An 18,912-nucleotide genomic window follows, 5' to 3' on the forward strand; every position below is an offset into this window, starting at 1 on the left:
TGTAACTAAGACGGCATTGTGCCTTTGTATTTAATTCCGATGCCTTTTCTGTGTTTCATCGTCGATGTGAAAGTCCGAGGAATACACTGAACCTGCAGTGGTGTAACATAAACTAATACTGGTCTCACAGGTAATGCTCAAAGCACCGACTGTAAAAAGAGTCTCTATTCTTGTACTTATGGCGGCATTCTGCCATTTGTATTTAATTCCGATGCGATCTCTGTGTTTCATCGTCAATGTGAAGGTCCAAGGAATACATTGAACCTGCAGTGGTGTATCGGAAACTAATACTGGTCTCAAAGGGAATACTCGACGCACCGGCTGTGAGAATAGTCTCTACTCTTGTACTTAAGGCGGCATTGTGCCTTTGGTATTTAATACCGATGCGATTTCTGTTTTTCATCGTCAATGTGAAGGTCGAAGGAATACATTGGACCTGCAGTGGTGTATCAGAAACTAATACTGGTCTCAGAGGGAATGCTCAAAACACCGACAGTAAGAAGAGCCTCTGTTCTTGTACTTAAGGCGACATTGTTCCTTTTGTATATAATTCCGATGTAATTACAGTGTTTCATCGTCAATGTGTATGTCCAAGGAGTACATTGAACCTGCAGTGGTGTATCGGATACTAATACTGGTCTCACAGGGAATGCACAGAGCACCGACTGTAAGTGGAGTCTGTATTCTTGTACTTAAGGCGGCATTGTGCCTTTTGTATTTAATTCCGATGCGATTTCTGTGTTTCATCGTCAATGTGAAGGTCCAAGGAATACATTGATCCTGCAGTGGTGTATCGGAAACTAATACTGGTCTCAGAGGGAATGCTCAAAGCACCGACAGTGACAAGAGTCTCTATTCTTGTACTTAAGGCGGCATTGTTCCTTTTGTATTTAATTCCGATGTAATTTCAGTGTTTCATCGTCAATGTGTATGTCCAAGGAATACATTGAATCTGCAGTGGTGTATCGGATACTAATACTGGTCTCACAGGGAATGCTCAAAGCACAGACTGTAAGAAGAGTCTCTATTCTTGTACTTAAGGCGGCCTTGTGACTTTTGTATTTAATTCCAATGCGATTTCTGTGTTTCATCGTCAATGTGAGGGTCCAAGGAATACATTGAACCTGCAGTGGTGTATCGGAACCTAATTCCTGTCTCTCAGGGAATGCTTAAAGCACCGACTGTATGTAGAGTCTGTATTCTTGTACCTAAGGCGGCATTGTGCCTTTTGTATTTAATTCCGATGCGATTTCTGTGTTTCATCGTCAATGTGAAGGTCCAAGGAATACATTGAACCTGCAGTGGTGTATCGGAAACTAATACTGGTCTCACAGGGAATGCTCAAAGCACCGACTGTAAGATGAGTGTCTATTCTTGTACTTAAGGCGGCATTGTGCCCTTTGTATTTAATTCCGATGCCATTTCTGTGTTTCATCGTCGATGTGAAAGTCCAAGGAATACACTGAACCTGCATTGGTGTATCGGAAACTAATACTTGTCTCACAGGGAATGCTCAAAGCACCGACTGTAAGAAGAGTCTCTATTCTTGTACTTAAGGCGACATTGTGCCTTGTGTATTTAATTCCGATGCGATTTCAGTGTATAATCGTCAATGTGAAGGTCCAAGGTATACATTGAACCTGCAGTGGTGTATCGGAAACTAATACTGGTCTCACAGGTACTGCTCAAACCACCGACTGTAAGAAGAGTCTCTATTCTTGTACATATGGCGGCATTCTGCCCTTTGTATTTATTTCCGATGCGATTTCTGCGTTTAATCGTCAATGTGAAGGTCCAAGGAATACATTGAAACTGCAGTGTTTATCGGAAACTAATACTGGTGTCACAGGATAGGATCAACGCACAGACTCTAAGAAGTCTCACTCTTCTTGCACTTAAGGCGTTATTGTGCCCTTTGTATTTAATTCCGATGTAATTTCAGTGATTCATCGTCAATGTGTATGTTCAAGGAATACATTGAACCTGCAGTGGTGTATCGGAAACTAATACTGGTCTCACAGGGAATACTCGACGCACCGGCTGTGAGAATAGTATCTATTCTTGTACTTATGGCGGCATTGTGCATTTGGTATATAATTCCGATGCGTTTTCTGTGTTCCATCGTCATTTTGAATGTCTAAGGAATACATTGAACCTGCAGTGGTGTATCGGAAATTAATACTGGTCTCTCAGGGAATGCTCAAAGCACCGACTGTAAGAAGAGTCTCTATTGTTGTACTTAGGGCTTCATTGTGCTTTTTGTATTTAATTCCGATGCGATTTCTGTGTTTCATCGTCAATGTGAAGGTCCTATGAATACATTGGACCTGCAGTGGTGTATCGGAAACTAATACTGGTGTCAGAGGGAATGCTCAAAACACCGACAGTAAGAAGAGTCTTTATTCTCGTCCTTAAGGCGACATTGTTCCTTTTGTATTTAATTCCGATGCGATTTCTGTGTTTCATCGTCAATGTGAAGGTCCAAGGAATACATTGAACTTGCAGTGGTGTATCAGACACTAATACTGGTCTCACAGGGAATGCTCAAAGCACCGACTGTGAGAAGATTGTCTATTCTTGTACTTAATGCGGCATTGTGCCCTTTGTATTTAATTCCGATGTAATTTCAGTGTTTCATCGTCAATGCATATTTCCAAGGAATACATTGAACCTGCAGTGGTGTATCGGAAAATAATACTGGTCTCACTGGGAATGCTCAGAGAACCGACAGTAAGAAGAGTCTCTATTCTTGTACTTAAGGCGGCATTGTTCCTTTTGTATTTAATTCCGATGTAATTTCATTGTTTCATCGTCAAAGTGTATGTCCTAGGAATACATTGAATCTGCAGTGGTGTATCGGATACTAATACTGGTCTCACAGGGAATGCTCGAAGCACCGACTGTAAGAAGAGTCTCTATTCTTGTACTTAAGGCGGCATTTTGCCTTTTGTATTTAATTCCGATGCGATTTCTGTCTTTCATCGTCAATGTGAAGGTCCAAGGAATACATTGAACCTGCAGTGGTTTATCGGAATCTAATACTGGTCTCACAGGGAATGCTCAAAGCACCGACTGTTAGAAGAGTGTCTATTCTTGTACCTAAGGCGGCATTGTGGCCTTTGTATTTAATTCCGATGCGATTTCTGTGTTTCATCGTCGATGTGAAAGTCCGAGGAATACACTGAACCTGCAGTGGTGTATCGGAAACTAATACTGGTCTCACAGGGAATGATCAAAGCACCGACTGTAAGAAGAGTCTGTATTCTTGTACTTAAGGCGGCATTGTGCCTTTTGTATTTAATTCCGATGCGATTTCAGTGTATAATCGTCAATGTGAAGGTCCAAGGTATACATTGAACCTGCAGTGGTGAATCGGAAACTAATACTGGTCTCACAGGGAATGCTCAAAGCACCGACTGTAAGAAGAGTCTCTATTCTTGTAGTTAAGGCGGCATTGTGCCTTTGTTATTTAATTCCGATGCGATTTCTGTGTTTCATCGTCAATGTGAAGGAACAAGGAGTACATCGAACCAGCAGTGGTGTATCGGAAACTAATACAGGTCTCACAGGTACTGCTCAAACCACCGACTGTAAGAAGAGTCTCTATTCTTGTACATATGGCGGCATTCTGAACTTTGTATTTATTTCCGATGCGATTTCTGTGTTTAATCGTCAATGTGAAGGTCCAAGGAATACATTGAAACTGCAGTGTTTATCGGAAACTCATACTGGTGTCACAGGATAGGATCAAGGCACAGACTCTAAGAAGTCTCACTCTTCTTGCACTTAAGGCGTTATTGTGCCCTTTGTATTTAATTCCGATGTAATTTCAGTGATTCATCGTCAATGTGTATGTTCAAGGAATACATTGAACCTGCAGTGGTGTATCGGAAAATAATACTGGTCTCACTGGGAATGCTCAGATAACCGACAGTAAGAAGAGTCTCTATTCTTGTACTTAAGGCGGCATTGTTCCTTTTGTATTTAATTCCGATGTAATTTCAGTGTTTCATCGTCAAAGTGTATGTCCAAGGAATACATTGAATCTGCAGTGGTGTATCGGATACTAATACTGGTCTCACAGGGAATGCTCGAAGCACCGACTGTAAGAAGAGTCTCGATTCTTGTACTTAAGGCGGCATTTTGCCTTTTGTATTTAATTCCGATGCGATTTCTGTGTATAATCGTCAATGTGAATGTCCAAGGAATACATTGACCTGCAGTGGTGTATCGGAAACTAATACTGGTCTCACAGGGAATGCTCAAAGCACCGACTGTAAGAAGAGTGTCTATTCTTGTACTTAAGGCGGCATTGTGCCCCGTTGTATTTAATTCTGATGCGATTTCTGTGTTTTATCGTCAATGTGAAGGTCCAAGGTATACATTGAACCTGCAGTGGTGAATCGGAAACTAATACTGGTCTCACAGGGAATGGTCAAAGCACCGACTGTAAGAAGAGTCTCTATTCTTGTACTTAAGGCGGCATTGTGCCTTTTGTATTTAATTCCGATGCGATTTCTGTGTTTCATCGTCAATGTGAAGGTCCAAGGAATACATTGGACCTGCAGTGGTGTATCGGAAACTAATACTGGTCTCAGAGGGAATGCTCAAAGCACCGACTGTAAGAAGAGTGTCTATTCTTCTACTTAAGGCGGCATTGTGCCCTTTGTATTTAATTCCGATGCCATTTCTGTGTTTCATCGTCTATGTGTATGTCCAAGGAATACATTGAACCTGAAGTGGTGTACCGTATACTAATACTGGTCTCACAGGGAATGCTCAAAGCACCGACTGTAAGAAGAGTCTCTATTCTTGTACTTAAGACGCCATTGTGCCTTTTTGTATTTAATACCGATGCGATTTCTGTGTTTCATCGTCAATGTGAGGGTCCAAGGAATACATTGAACCTGCAGTGGTGTATCAGAAACTAATACTGGTCTCACAGGGAATTCTCAAAGCACCGACTGTAAGTAGAGTCCGTATTCTTGTACTTAAGGCGGCATTGTGCCTTTTGTATTTAATTCCGATGCGATTTCTGTTTTTCATCGTCAATGTGAAGGTCCAAGGAATACATTGAACCTGCAGTGGTGTATCGGAATCTAATACTGGTCTCACAGGGAGTGCTCAAAGCACCGACTGTAAGAAGAGTGTCTATTCTTGTACCTAAGACGGCATTGTGGCTTTGTATTTAATTCCGATGCCATTTCTGTGTTTCATCGTCGATGTGAAAGTCCGAGGAATACACTGAACCTGCAGTGGTGTATCGGAAACTAATACTGGTCTCACAGGTAATGCTCAAAGCACCGACTGTAAGAAGAGTCTCTATTCTTGTACTTATGGCGGCATTCTGTCATTTGTATTTAATTCCGATGCGATCTCTGTGTTTCATCGTCAATGTGAAGGTCCAAGGAATACATTGAACCTGCAGTGGTGTATCGGAAACAAATACTGGTCTCAAAGGGAATACTCGACGCACCGGCTGTGAGAATAGTCTCTACTCTTGTACTTAAGGCTGCATTGTGCCTTTGGTATTTAATTCCGATGCGATTTCTGTTTTTCATCGTCAATGTGAAGGTCGAAGGAATACATTGGACCTGTAGTGGTGTATCAGAAACTAATACTGGTCGCAGAGGGAATGCTCAAAACACCGACAGTAAGAAGAGCCTCTATTCTTGTACTTAAGGCGACATTGTTCCTTTTGTATATAATTCCGATGTAATTACAGTGTTTCATCGTCAATGTGTATGTCCAAGGAGTACATTGAACCTGCAGTGTGTATCGGTTACTAATACTGGTCTCACAGGGAATGCACAGAGCACCGACTGTAAGTGGAGTCTGTATTCTTGTACTTAAGGCGGCATTGTGCCTTTTGTATTTAATTCCGATGCGATTTCTGTGTTTCATCGTCAATGTGAAGGTCCAAGGAATACATTGATCCTGCAGTGGTGTATCGGAAACTAATACTGGTCTCACAGGGAATGCTCAAATCACCGACTGTAAGAAGAGTGTCCATTCTTGTACTTAAGGCGGCATTGTGCCCTTTGTATTTAATTCCGATGCCATTTCTGTGTTTCATCGTCTATGTGTATGTCCAAGGAATACATTGAACCTGAAGTGGTGTACCGGATACTAATACTGGTCTCACAGGGATTGCTCAAAGCACGGACTGTAAGAAGAGTCTCTATTCTTGTACTAAAGGCGGCATTGTGCCTTTTTGTATTTAATTCCGATGCGATTTCTGTGTTTCATCGTCAATGTGAAGGTCCAAGGAATACATTGAACCTGCAGTGGTGTATCGGAAACTAATACTGGTCTCACAGGGAATTCTCAAAGCACCGACTGTAAGTAGAGTCCGTATTCTTGTACTTAAGGCGGCATTGTGCCTTTTGTATTTAATTCCGATGCGATTTCTGTTTTTCATCGTCAATGTGAACGTCCAAGGAATACATCGAACCTGCAGTGGTGTATCGGAAACCTATACTGGTCTCACACGGAATGCTCAAAGCACCGACTGTAAGAAGAGTGTCTATTCTTGTACTTAATGCGGCATTGTGCCCTTTGTATTTAATTCCGATGTAATTTCAGTGTTTCAACGTCAATGCGTATTTCCAAGGAATACATTGAACCTGCAGTGGTGTATCGGAAAATAATACTGGTCTCACTGGGAATGCTCAGAGAACCGGCAGTAAGAAGAGTCTCTATTCTTGTACTTAAGGCGGCATTGTTCCTTTTGTATTTAATTCCGATGTAATTTCAGTGTTTCATCGTCAAAGTGTATGTCCAAGGAATACATTGAATCTGCAGTGGTGTATCGGATACTAATACTGGTCTCACAGGGAATGCTCAAAGCACCGACTGTAAGAAGAGTGTCTATTCTTGTACTTAAGGCGGCATTGTGCCCTTTGTATTTAATTCCGATGCCATTTCTTTGTTTCATCGTCGATGTGAAAGTCCGAGGAATACACTGAACCTGCAGTGGTAAATCGGAAACTAATACTGGTCTCACAGGGAATGCTTAAAGCACCGACTGTAAGAAGAGTCTCTATTCTTGTACTTAAGGCGGCATTGTGCCTTTTGTATTTAATTCCGATGCGATTTCTGTGTTTCATCGTCAATGTGAAGTCCAAGGAATACATTGAACCTGCAGTGGTGTATCGGAAACTAATACTGGTCTCACAGGGAATGCTCAAAGCACCGACTGTAAGTAGAGTCTGTATTCTTGTACTTAAGGCGGCATTGTGCCTTTTGTATTAAATTCCGATGCGATTTCTGTGTTTCATCGTCAATGTGAAGGTCCAAGGAATACATTGAAACTGCAGAGGTGTATCGGAAACTAATACTGGTCTCACAGGTAATGCTCAAAGCACCGACTGTAAGAAGAGTGTCTATTCCTGTACGTAAGGCGGCATTGTGCCCTTTGTATTTAATTCCGATGCTATTTCTGTGTTTCATCGTCTATGTGTATGTCCAAGGAATACATTGAACCTGAAGTGGTGTACCGGATACTAATACTGGTCTCACAGGGAATGCTCAAAGCACGGACTGTAAGAAGAGTCTCTATTCATGTACTTAAGGCGGCATTGTGCCTTTTTGTATTTTATTCCGATGCGATTTCTGTGTTTCATCGTCAACGTGAAGGTCCAAGGAATACATTGAACCTGCAGTGGTGTATCGGAAACTAATACTGGTCTCACAGGGAATGCTCAAAGCACCGACTGTAAGTAGAGTCCGTATTCTTGTACTTAAGGCGGCATTGTGCCTTTTGTATTTAATTCCGATGCGATTTCTGTTTTTCATCGTCAATGAGAAGGTCCAAGGAATACATTGATCGTGCAGTGGTGTATCGGAAACCATTACTGGTCTCACAGGGAATGCTCAAAGCACCGACTGTAAGAAGAGTGTCTATTCTTGTACTTAATGCGGCATTGTGCCCTTTGTATTTAATTCCGATGTAATTTCAGTGTTTCATCGACAATGCGTATTTCCAAGGAATACATTGAACCTGCAGTGGTGTATCGGAAAAAAATACTGGTCTCACTGGGAATGCTCAGAAAACCGACAGTAAGAAGAGTCTCTATTCTTGTACTTAAGGCGGCATTGTGCCTTTTGTATTTAATTCCGATGCGATTTCTGTGTTTCATCGTCAATGTGAAGTCCAAGGAATACATTGAACCTGCAGTGGTGTATCGGAAACTAATACTGGTCTCACAGGGAATGCTCAAAGCACCGACTGTAAGTAGAGTCCGTATTCTTGTACTTAAGGCGGCATTGTGCCTTTTGTATTTAATTCCGATGCGATTTCTGTTTTTCATCGTCAATGAGAAGGTCCAAGGAATACATTGATCGTGCAGTGGTGTATCAGAAACTAATACTGGTCTCAGAGGGAATGCTCAAAACACCGACTGTAAGAAGAGCCTCTATTCTTGTACTTAAGGCGACATTGTTCCTTTTGTATATAATTCCGATGTAATTACAGTGTTTCATCGTCAATGTGTATGTCCAAGGAGTACATTGAACCTGCAGTGGTGTATCGGATACTAATACTGGTCTCACAGGGAATGCACAGAGCACCGACTGTAAGTGGAGTCTGTATTCTTGTACTTAAGGCGGCATTGTGCCTTTTGTATTTAATTCCGATGCGATTTCTGTGTTTCATCGTCAATGTGAAGGTCCAAGGAATACATTGATCCTGCAGTGGTGTATCGGAAACTAATACTGGTCTCACAGGGAATGCTCAAATCACCGACTGTAAGAAGAGTGTCCATTCTTGTACTTAAGGCGGCATTGTGCCCTTTGTATTTAACTCCGATGCCATTTCTGTGTTTCATCGTCTATGTGTATGTCCAAGGAATACATTGAACCTGAAGTGGTGTACCGGATACTAATACTGGTCTCACAGGGATTGCTCAAAGCACGGACTGTAAGAAGAGTCTCTATTCTTGTACTAAAGGCGGCATTGTGCCTTTTTGTATTTAATTCCGATGCGATTTCTGTGTTTCATCGTCAATGTGAAGGTCCAAGGAATACATTGAACCTGCAGTGGTGTATCGGAAACTAATACTGGTCTCACAGGGAATTCTCAAAGCACCGACTGTAAGTAGAGTCCGTATTCTTGTACTTAAGGCGGCATTGTGCCTTTTGTATTTAATTCCGATGCGATTTCTGTTTTTCATCGTCAATGTGAAGGTCCAAGGAATACACCGAACATGCAGTGGTGTATCGGAAACCTATACTGGTCTCACAGGGAATGCTCAAAGCACCGACTGTAAGAAGAGTGTCTATTCTTGTACTTAATGCGGCATTGTGCCCTTTGTATTTAATTCCGATGTAATTTCAGTGTTTCAACGTCAATGCGTATTTCCAAGGAATACATTGAACCTGCAGTGGTGTATCGGAAAATAATACTGGTCTCACTGGGAATGCTCAGAGTACCGACAGTAAGAAGAGTCTCTATTCTTGTACTTAAGGCGGCATTGTTCCTTTTGTATTTAATTCCGATGTAATTTCAGTGTTTCATCGTCAAAGTGTATGTCCAAGGAATACATTGAATCTGCAGTGGTGTATCATATACTAATACTGGTCTCACAGGGAATGCTCAAACACCGACTGTAAGAAGAGTCTCTATTCTTGTACTTAAGGCGGCATTGGGCATTTTGTATTTTATTCCCATGCGATTTCTGTCTTTCATCGTCATTGTGAAGGTCCAAGGAATACATTGAACCTGCAGTGGTGTATCGGAATCTAATACTGGTCTCACAGGGAATGCTCAAAGCACCGACTGTAAGAAGAGTGTCTATTCTTGTACTTAAGGCGGCATTGTGCCCTTTGTATTTAATTCCGATGCCATTTCTGTGTTTCATCGTCGATGTGAAAGTCCGAGGAATACACTGAACCTGCAGTGGTAAATCGGAAACTAATACTGGTCTCACAGGGAATGCTTAAAGCACCGACTGTAAGAAGAGTCTCTATTCTTGTACTTAAGGCGGCATTGTGCCTTTTGTATTTAATTCCGATGCGATTTCTGTGTTTCATCGTCAATGTGAAGTCCAAGGAATACATTGAACCTGCAGTGGTGTATCGGAAACTAATACTGGTCTCACAGGGAATGTTCAAAGCACCGACTGTAAGTAGAGTCTGTATTCTTGTACTTAAGGCGGCATTGTGCCTTTTGTATTAAATTCCGATGCGATTTCTGTGTTTCATCGTCAATGTGAAGGTCCAAGGAATACATTGAAACTGCAGTGGTGTATCGGAAACTAATACTGGTCTCACAGGGAATGCTCAAAGCACCGACTGTAAGAAGAGTGTCTATTCCTGTACGTAAGGCGGCATTGTGCCCTTTGTATTTAATTCCGATGCCATTTCTGTGTTTCATCGTCTATGTGTATGTCCAAGGAATACATTGAACCTGAAGTGGTGTACCGGATACTAATACTGGTCTCACAGGGAATGCTCAAAGCACGGACTGTAAGAAGAGTCTCTATTCTTGTACTTAAGGCGGCATTGTGCCTTTTTGTATTTTATTCCGATGCGATTTCTGTGTTTCATCGTCAACGTGAAGGTCCAAGGAATACATTGAACCTGCAGTGGTGTATCGGAAACTAATACTGGTCTCACAGGGAATGCTCAAAGCACCGACTGTAAGTAGAGTCCGTATTCTTGTACTTAAGGCGGCATTGTGCCTTTTGTATTTAATTCCGATGCGATTTCTGTTTTTCATCGTCAATGAGAAGGTCCAAGGAATACATTGATCGTGCAGTGGTGTATCGGAAACCAATACTGGTCTCACAGGGAATGCTCAAAGCACCGACTGTAAGAAGAGTGTCTATTCTTGTACTTAATGCGGCATTGTGCCCTTTGTATTTAATTCCGATGTAATTTCAGTGTTTCATCGACAATGCGTATTTCCAAGGAATACATTGAACCTGCAGTGGTGTATCGGAAAATAATACTGGTCTCACTGGGAATGCTCAGAAAACCGACAGTAAGAAGAGTCTCTATTCTTGTACTTAAGGCGGCATTGTGCCTTTTGTATTTAATTCCGATGCGATTTCTGTGTTTCATCGTCAATGTGAAGTCCAAGGAATACATTGAACCTGCAGTGGTGTATCGGAAACTAATACTGGTCTCACAGGGAATGCTCAAAGCACCGACTGTAAGTAGAGTCTGTATTCTTGTACTTAAGGCGGCATTGTGCCTTTTGTATTAAATTCCGATGCGATTTCTGTGTTTCATCGTCAATGTGAAGGTCCAAGGAATACATTGAAACTGCAGTGGTGTATCGGAAACTAATACTGGTCTCACAGGGAATGCTCAAAGCACCGACTGTAAGAAGAGTGTCTATTCCTGTACGTAAGGCGGCATTGTGCCCATTGTATTTAATTCCGATGCCATTTCTGTGTTTCATCGTCTATGTGTATGTCCAAGGAATACATTAAACCTGAAGTGGTGTACCGGATACTAATACTGGTCTCACAGGGAATGCTCAAAGCACGGACTGTAAGAAGAGTCTCTATTCTTGTACTTAAGGCGGCATTGTGCCTTTTTGTATTTTATTCCGATGCGATTTCTGTGTTTCATCGTCAATGTGAAGGTCCAAGGAATACATTGAACCTGCAGTGGTGTATCGGAAACTAATACTGGTCTCACAGGGAATGCTCAAAGCACCGACTGTAACTAGAGTCCGTATTCTTGTACTTAAGGCGGCATTGTGCCCTTTGTATTTAATTCCGATGCGATTTCTGTTTTTCATCGTCAATGAGAAGGTCCAAGGAATACATTGATCGTGCAGTGGTGTATCGGAAACCAATACTGGTCTCACAGGGAATGCTCAAAGCACCGACTGTAAGAAGAGTGTCTATTCTTGTACTTAATGCGGCATTGTGCCCTTTGTATTTAATTCCGATGTAATTTCAGTGTTTCATCGACAATGCGTATTTCCAAGGAATACATTGAACCTGCAGTGGTGTATCGGAAAATAATACTGGTCTCACTGGGAATGCTCAGAGAACCGACAGTAAGAAGAGTCTCTATTCTTGTACTTAAGGCCGCATTGTTCCTTTTGTATTTAATTCCGATGTAATTTCAGTGTTTCATCGTCAAAGTGTATGTCCAAAGAATACATTGAATCTGCAGTGGTGTATCGGACACTAATACTGGTCTCACAGGGAATGCTCAAAGCACCGACTGTAAGAAGAGTCTCTATTCTTGTAATTAAGGCGGCATTGGGCCTTTTGTATTTAATTCCGATGCGATTTTTTGTCTTACATCGTCAATGTGAAGGTCCCAGGAATACATTGAACCTGCAGTGGTGTATCGGAATCTAATACTGGTCTCACAGGAATGCTCAAAGCACCGACTGTAAGAAGAGTGTCTATTCTTGTACTTAAGGCGGCATTGTGCCCTTTGTATTTAATTCCGATGCCATTTATGTGTTTCATCGTCGATGTGAAAGACCGAGGGATACACTGAACCTGCAGTGGTGTATCGGAAACTAATACTGGTCTCACAGGGAATGCTTAAAGCACCGACAGTAAGAAGAGTATCTGTTCTTGTACTTAAGGCGGCATTGTGCCTTTTGTATTTAATTCCGATGCGATTTCTGTGTATAATCGTCAATGTGAAGGTCCAAGGTATACATTGAACCTGCAGTGGTGAATCGGAAACTAATACTGGTCTCACAGGGAATGCTCAGAGCACCGACTGTAAGAAGAGTCTCTATTCTTGTAGTTAATGCGGAATTGTGCCTTTTGTATTTAATTCCGATGCGATTTCTGTGTTTCATCGTCAATGTGAACGTCCAAGGAGTACATTGAACCAGCAGTGGTGTATCAGAAACTAATACAGGCCTCACAGGGACTGCTCAATCCACCGACTGTAAGAAGAGTCACTATTCTTGTACTTATGGCGGCATTCTGCCATTTGCATTTTATTCCGATGCGATTTCTGTGTTTCATCGTCAATGTGAATGTCTATGGAAAACATTGAACCTGCAGTGGTGTATCGGATATTAATACTGGTCTCTCAGGGAATGCTCAAAGCACCGACTGTAAGAAGAGTCTCTATTGTTGTACTTAGGGCTTCATTGTGCCTTTTGTATTTAAATATGATGCGATATCTGTGTTTCATCGTCAATGTGAAGGTCCAAGGAATACATTGGACCTGCAGTGGTGTATCGGAAACTAATACTGGTATCAGAGGGAATGCTCAAAACACCGACAGTAAGGAGAGTCTCTATTCTTGTACTTATGGCGACATTGTTCCTTTTGTATTTAATTCCGATGTAATTTCAGTGTTTCATCGTCAATGTGTATGTCCAAGGAATACATTGAACCTGCAGTGGTGTATCGGATATTAATACTGGTCTCACAGGGAATGCTCAAAGCACCGACTCTAAGAAGAGTCTCTATTCTTGTACTTAAGGCGGCATTGTGCCTTTTGTATTTAATTCCGATGCGATTTCTGTGTTTCATCGTCAATGTGAAGGTCCAAGGAGTACATTGAACCAGCAGTGGTGTATCGGAAACTAATACAGGCCTCACAGAGACTGCTCAATCCACCGACTGTAAGAAGAGTCACTATTCTTGTACTTATGGCGGCATTCTGCCCTTTGTATTTTATTCCGATGCGATTTCTGTGTTTCATCGTCAATGTGAAGGTCCAAGGAATACATTGAATCTGCAGTGTTGTATTGGAAACTAATACTGGTGTCACAGGTTAGGATCAAAGCACAGACTCTAAGAAGTCTCACTCTTCTTGCACTTAAGGCGTTATTGTGCCCTTTGTATTTAATTCCGATATAATTTCAGTGTTTCATCGTCAATGTGTATGTTCAAGGAATACATTGAACCTGCAGTGGTGTATCGGAAACTAATACTGGTCTCACAGGGAATACTCGACGCACCGGCTGTGAGAATAGTCTCTATTCATATACTTATGGCGGCATTGTGCCTTTGGTATTTAATTCCGATCCGATTTCTGGGTTTCATCGTCAATGTGAAAGTCTAAGGAATACATTGAACCTGCAGTGGTGTATCGGATATTAATACTGGTCTCTCAGGGAATGCTCAAAGCACCGACTGTAAGAAGAGTCTCTATTGTTGTACTTAGGGCTTCATTGTGCCTTTTGTATTTAATTCCGATGTGATTTCTGTGTTTCATCGTCAATGTGAAGGTCCAAGGAATACATTGGACCTGCAGTGGTGTATCGGAAACTAATACTGGTATCAGAGGGAATGCTCAAAACACCCACAGTAAGAAGAGTCTCTATTCTTGTACTTAAGGCGACATTGTTCCTTTTGTATTTAATTCCGATGTAATTACAGTGTTTCATCGTCAATGTGTATGTCCAAGGAATACATTGAACCTGCAGTGGTGTATCGGATATTAATACTGGTCTCACAGGGAATGCTCAGAGCACCGACTGTAAGTGGAGTCTGTATTCTTGTACTTAAGGTGACATTGTGCCTTTTGTATTTAATTCCGATGCGATTTCTGTGTTTCATCGTCAATGTGAAGGTCCAAGGAATACATTGGACCTGCAGTGGTGTATCGGAAACTAATACTGGTCTCACAGGGAATGCTCAAAGTACCGACTGTAAGAAGAGTGTCTATTCTTGTTCTTAAGGCGGCATTGTGCCCGTTGTATTTAATTCCGATGCGATTTCTGTGTATTATCGTCAATGTGAAGGTCCTAGGTATACATTGAACCTGCAGTGGTGAATCGGAAACTAATACTGGTCTCACAGGGAATGCTCAAAGCACCGACTGTAAGTAGAGTCCGTATTCTTGTACTTAAGGCGGCATTGTGCCTTTTGTATTTAATTCCGATGCGATTTCTGTTTTTCATCGTCAATGTGAAGGTCCAAGGAATACATTGAACCTGCAGTGGTGTATCGGAAACTAATACTGGTCTCACAGGGAATGCTCAAAACACCGACTGTAAGAAGAGGGTCTATTCTTGTACTCAAGGCGGCATTGTGCCCGTTGTATTTAATTACGATGCGATTTCTGTGTAATCGTCAATGTGAAGGTCCAAGGTATACATTGAACCTGCAGTGGTGAATCGGAAACTAATACTGGTCTCACAGGGAATGCTCAAAGCACCGACTGTAAGAAGAGTCTCTATTCTTGTACTTAAGGCGGCATTGTGCCTTTTGTATTTAATTCCGATGCGATTTCTGTGTTTCATCGTCAATGTGAAGGTCCACGGAATACATTGGACATACAGTGGTGTATCGGAAACTGATGCTGGTCTCGGAGGGAATGCTCAAAACACCGACAGTAAGAAGAGTCTCTATTCTTGTACTTAAGGCGACATTGTTCCTTTTGTATTTAATTCCGATGTAATTTCACTGTTTCATCGTCAATGTGTATGTCCAAGGAATACATTGAACACTCAGTGGTGTATCAGATACTAATACTGGTCTCACAGGGAATGCTCAAATCACCGACTGTAAGAAGAGTCTCTATTCTTGTACTAAAGGCGGCGTTGTGCCCTTTGTATTTAATTCCGATGCCATTTCAGTGTTTCATCGTCGATGTGTATCTCCAAGGAATACATTGAACCTGAAGTGGTGTACCGGATACAAATACTGGTCTCACAGGGAATGCTCAAAGCACCGACTGTAAGAAGAGTCTCTATTCTTGTACTTAAGGCGGCGTTGTGCCTCTTTGTATTTAATTCCGATGCGATTTCTGTGTTTCATCGTCAATGTGAAAGTCCAAGGAATACATTGAACCTGCAGTGGTGCATCGGAAACTAATACAGGTCTCACAGGGAATGCTCAAAGCACCTACTGTAAGAAGAGTGTCTATTCTTGTACTTAAGGCAGCATTGTGCCCTTTGTATTTAATTCCGATGACATTTCTGTGTTTCATCGTCGATGTGAAAGTCCAAGGAATACACTGAACCTGCAGTGGTGTATCGGAAACTAATACTGGTCTCACAGGGAATGCTCAAAGCACCGACTGTAAGACGAGTGTCTATTCTTGTACTTAAGGCGGCATTGTGACCTTTGTATTTATTTCCGGTGCCATTTCTGTGTTTCATCGTCGATGTGAAAGTCCAAGGAATACACTGAACCTGCAGTGGTGTATCGGAAACTAATACTGGTCTCACAGGGAATGCTCAAAGCACCGACTGTAAGAAGAGTCTCTATTCTTGTACTTAAGGCGGCATTGTGCCTTTTGTATTTAATTCCGATGCGATTTCTGTGTGCAATCGTCAATGTGAAGGTCCAAGGAATACATTGAACCTGCAGTGGCGTATCGGAAACTAACACGGGTCACACAGGAAAGGATCAAAACACAGACTCAAAGAAGTCTCACTCTGCTTGTACGTAAGGCGTCATTGTGCCCTTTGTATTTAATTCCGATGTAATTTCGTGTTTCATCGTCAATGTGTATTTCCAAGGAATACATTGAACCTGCAGTGGTGTATCGGAAACTAATACTGGTCTCACAGAGAATGCTCAAAGCACCGGCAGTAAGAAGAGACTCTATTCTTGTACTTAAGGCGGCATTGTTCCTTTTGTATTTAATTCCGATGTAATTTCAGTGTTTCATCGTCAATGTGTATGTCCAAGGAATACATTGAATCTGCAGTGGTGTATCGGATACTAATACTGGTCTCACAGGGAATGGACAAAGCACAGACTGTAAGAAGAGTCTCTATTCTTGTACTTAAGGCGGCATTGTGCCTTTTGTATTTAATTCCAATGCGATTTCCGTGATTCATCGTCAATGCGATGGTCCAAGGAATACATTGAACCTGCAGTGGTGTATCGGAAACTAATACTGGTCTCAGAGGGAATGCTCAAAGCACCGACTGTAAGTAGAGTCTGTATTCTTATACTTAAGGCGGCATTGTGCCTTTTGTATTTATTCCGATGCGATTTCTGTGTTTCATCGTCAATGTGAAGGTCCAAGGAATACATGGGACCTGCAGTGGTGTATCAGAAATTAATACTGGTCTCACAGGGAATGCTCAAAGCACCGACTGTAAGAAGAGTCTCTATTCTTGTACTTAAGGCGGCATTGTGCCTTTTGTATTTAATTCCGATGCGATTTCTGTGTATAATCGTCAATGTGAAGGTACAAGGAATACATTGAACCTGCAGTGGTGTATCGGAAACTAATACTGGTCTCACAGGGAATGCTCAAAGCAACGACTGTAAGAAGAGTCTCTATTCTTGTACTTAAGGCGGCACTGGGCCGTTTGTATTTAATTCCGATGCGATTTCTGTCTTTCATCGTCAATGTGTATGTCCAAGGAATACATTGAACCTGCTGTGGTGTATCGGAAACTAATACTGGTCTCACAGGGAATGCTAAAAGCACCGACTGTAAGAAGAGTGTCTAATCCTGTACAGAAGGCGGCATTGTTCCCTTTATATTTAACTCCGATGCCATTTCTGTGTTTCATCGTCGATGTGAAAGTCCGAGTAATACACTGAACCTGCAGTGGTGTATCGCAAACTAATACTGGTCTCACAGGGAATGCTCAAAGCACCGACTGTAAGAAGAATCTCTATTCTTGTACTTAAGGCGGCATTGTGCTTTTCGTATTTAATTCCGATGCTATTTCTGTGTATAATCGTCATTGTGAAGGTCCAAGGAATACATTGAACCTGCAGTGGTGTATCGGAAACTAAAACTGGTCTCACAGGGAATGCTCAAAGCACCGACTGTAAGTAGAGTCTGTATTCTTGTACTTAAGGCGGCATTGTGCCTTTTGTATTTAATTCCGATGCGATTTCTGTGTTTCATCGTCAATGTGAAGGTCCTAGGAATACATTGAACCTGCAGTGGTGTATCGGAAACTAATACTGGTCTCACAGGGAATGCTCAAAACACCGACTGTAAGAAGAGTGTCTATTCTTGTACGTAAGGCGGCATTGTGCAATTTGTATTTAATTCCGATGCCATTTCTGTGTTTCATCGTCGATGTGTATGTCCTAGGAATGTATTGAACATGAAGTGGTGTACCGGATACTAATACTGGTCTCACAGGGAATGCTCAAAGCAACAAATGCAAGAAGAGTCTCTATTCTTGTACTTAAGGCGACATTGTGCCTTTTTGTATTTAATTCCGATGCGATTTATGTGTGTAATCGTCAATGTGAAGGTCCAAGGAATACATCATACCCGCAGTGGCGTATCGGAAACTAATACGGGTCGCACAGGAATGGATCAAAACACAGACTCTAAGAAGTCTCACTCTTCTTGCGCTTATGGCGGCATTGGGCCTTTTGTATTTAATTCCGATGTAATTTCAGTTTTTCATCGTCAATGTGTATGTCGAAGGAATACATTGAATCTGCAGTGGTGTATCGGATACTAATACTGGTCTCACACGGAATGCTGAAAGCACAGACTGTAAGAAGAGTCTCTATTCTGGTACTTAAGGCGGCATTGTGCCTTTTGTGTTTAATTCCAATGCGATTTCTGTGTTTCATCGTCAATGTGAAGTTCCAAGGAATACATTGAACCTAGAGTGGTGTATCGGAATCTAATACTGGTCTCACAGGGAATGCTCAAATCACCGACTGTAAATAGATTCTGTATTCTTGTACTTGAGGCGGCATTGTGCCTTTTGTATTTCATTCCGATGCGATTTCTGTGCTTCATTGTCAATGTGAAGGTCCAAGGAATCCATTGAGCCAGCAGTGGTGTATCGGAAACTTATACTGGTCTCACAGGGAATGCTCAAAGCACCGACTGTAAGAAGAGTGTCTATTCTTGTACTTAAGGCGGCATTGTGCTCTTTGTATTTAATTCCGATGCCATTTCTGTGTATAATCGTCAATGTTGAAGTCCAAAGAATACATTGAACCTGCAGTGGTGTATCGGAAACTAATACTGGTCTCACAGCGAATGCTCAAAGCACCGACTGTAAGAAGGGTCTCTGTT

The sequence above is a fragment of the Schistocerca serialis genome, chromosome 6, assembly GCF_023864345.2.
Source record: "Schistocerca serialis cubense isolate TAMUIC-IGC-003099 chromosome 6, iqSchSeri2.2, whole genome shotgun sequence".
Lineage (NCBI taxonomy): Eukaryota > Metazoa > Arthropoda > Insecta > Orthoptera > Acrididae > Schistocerca > Schistocerca serialis.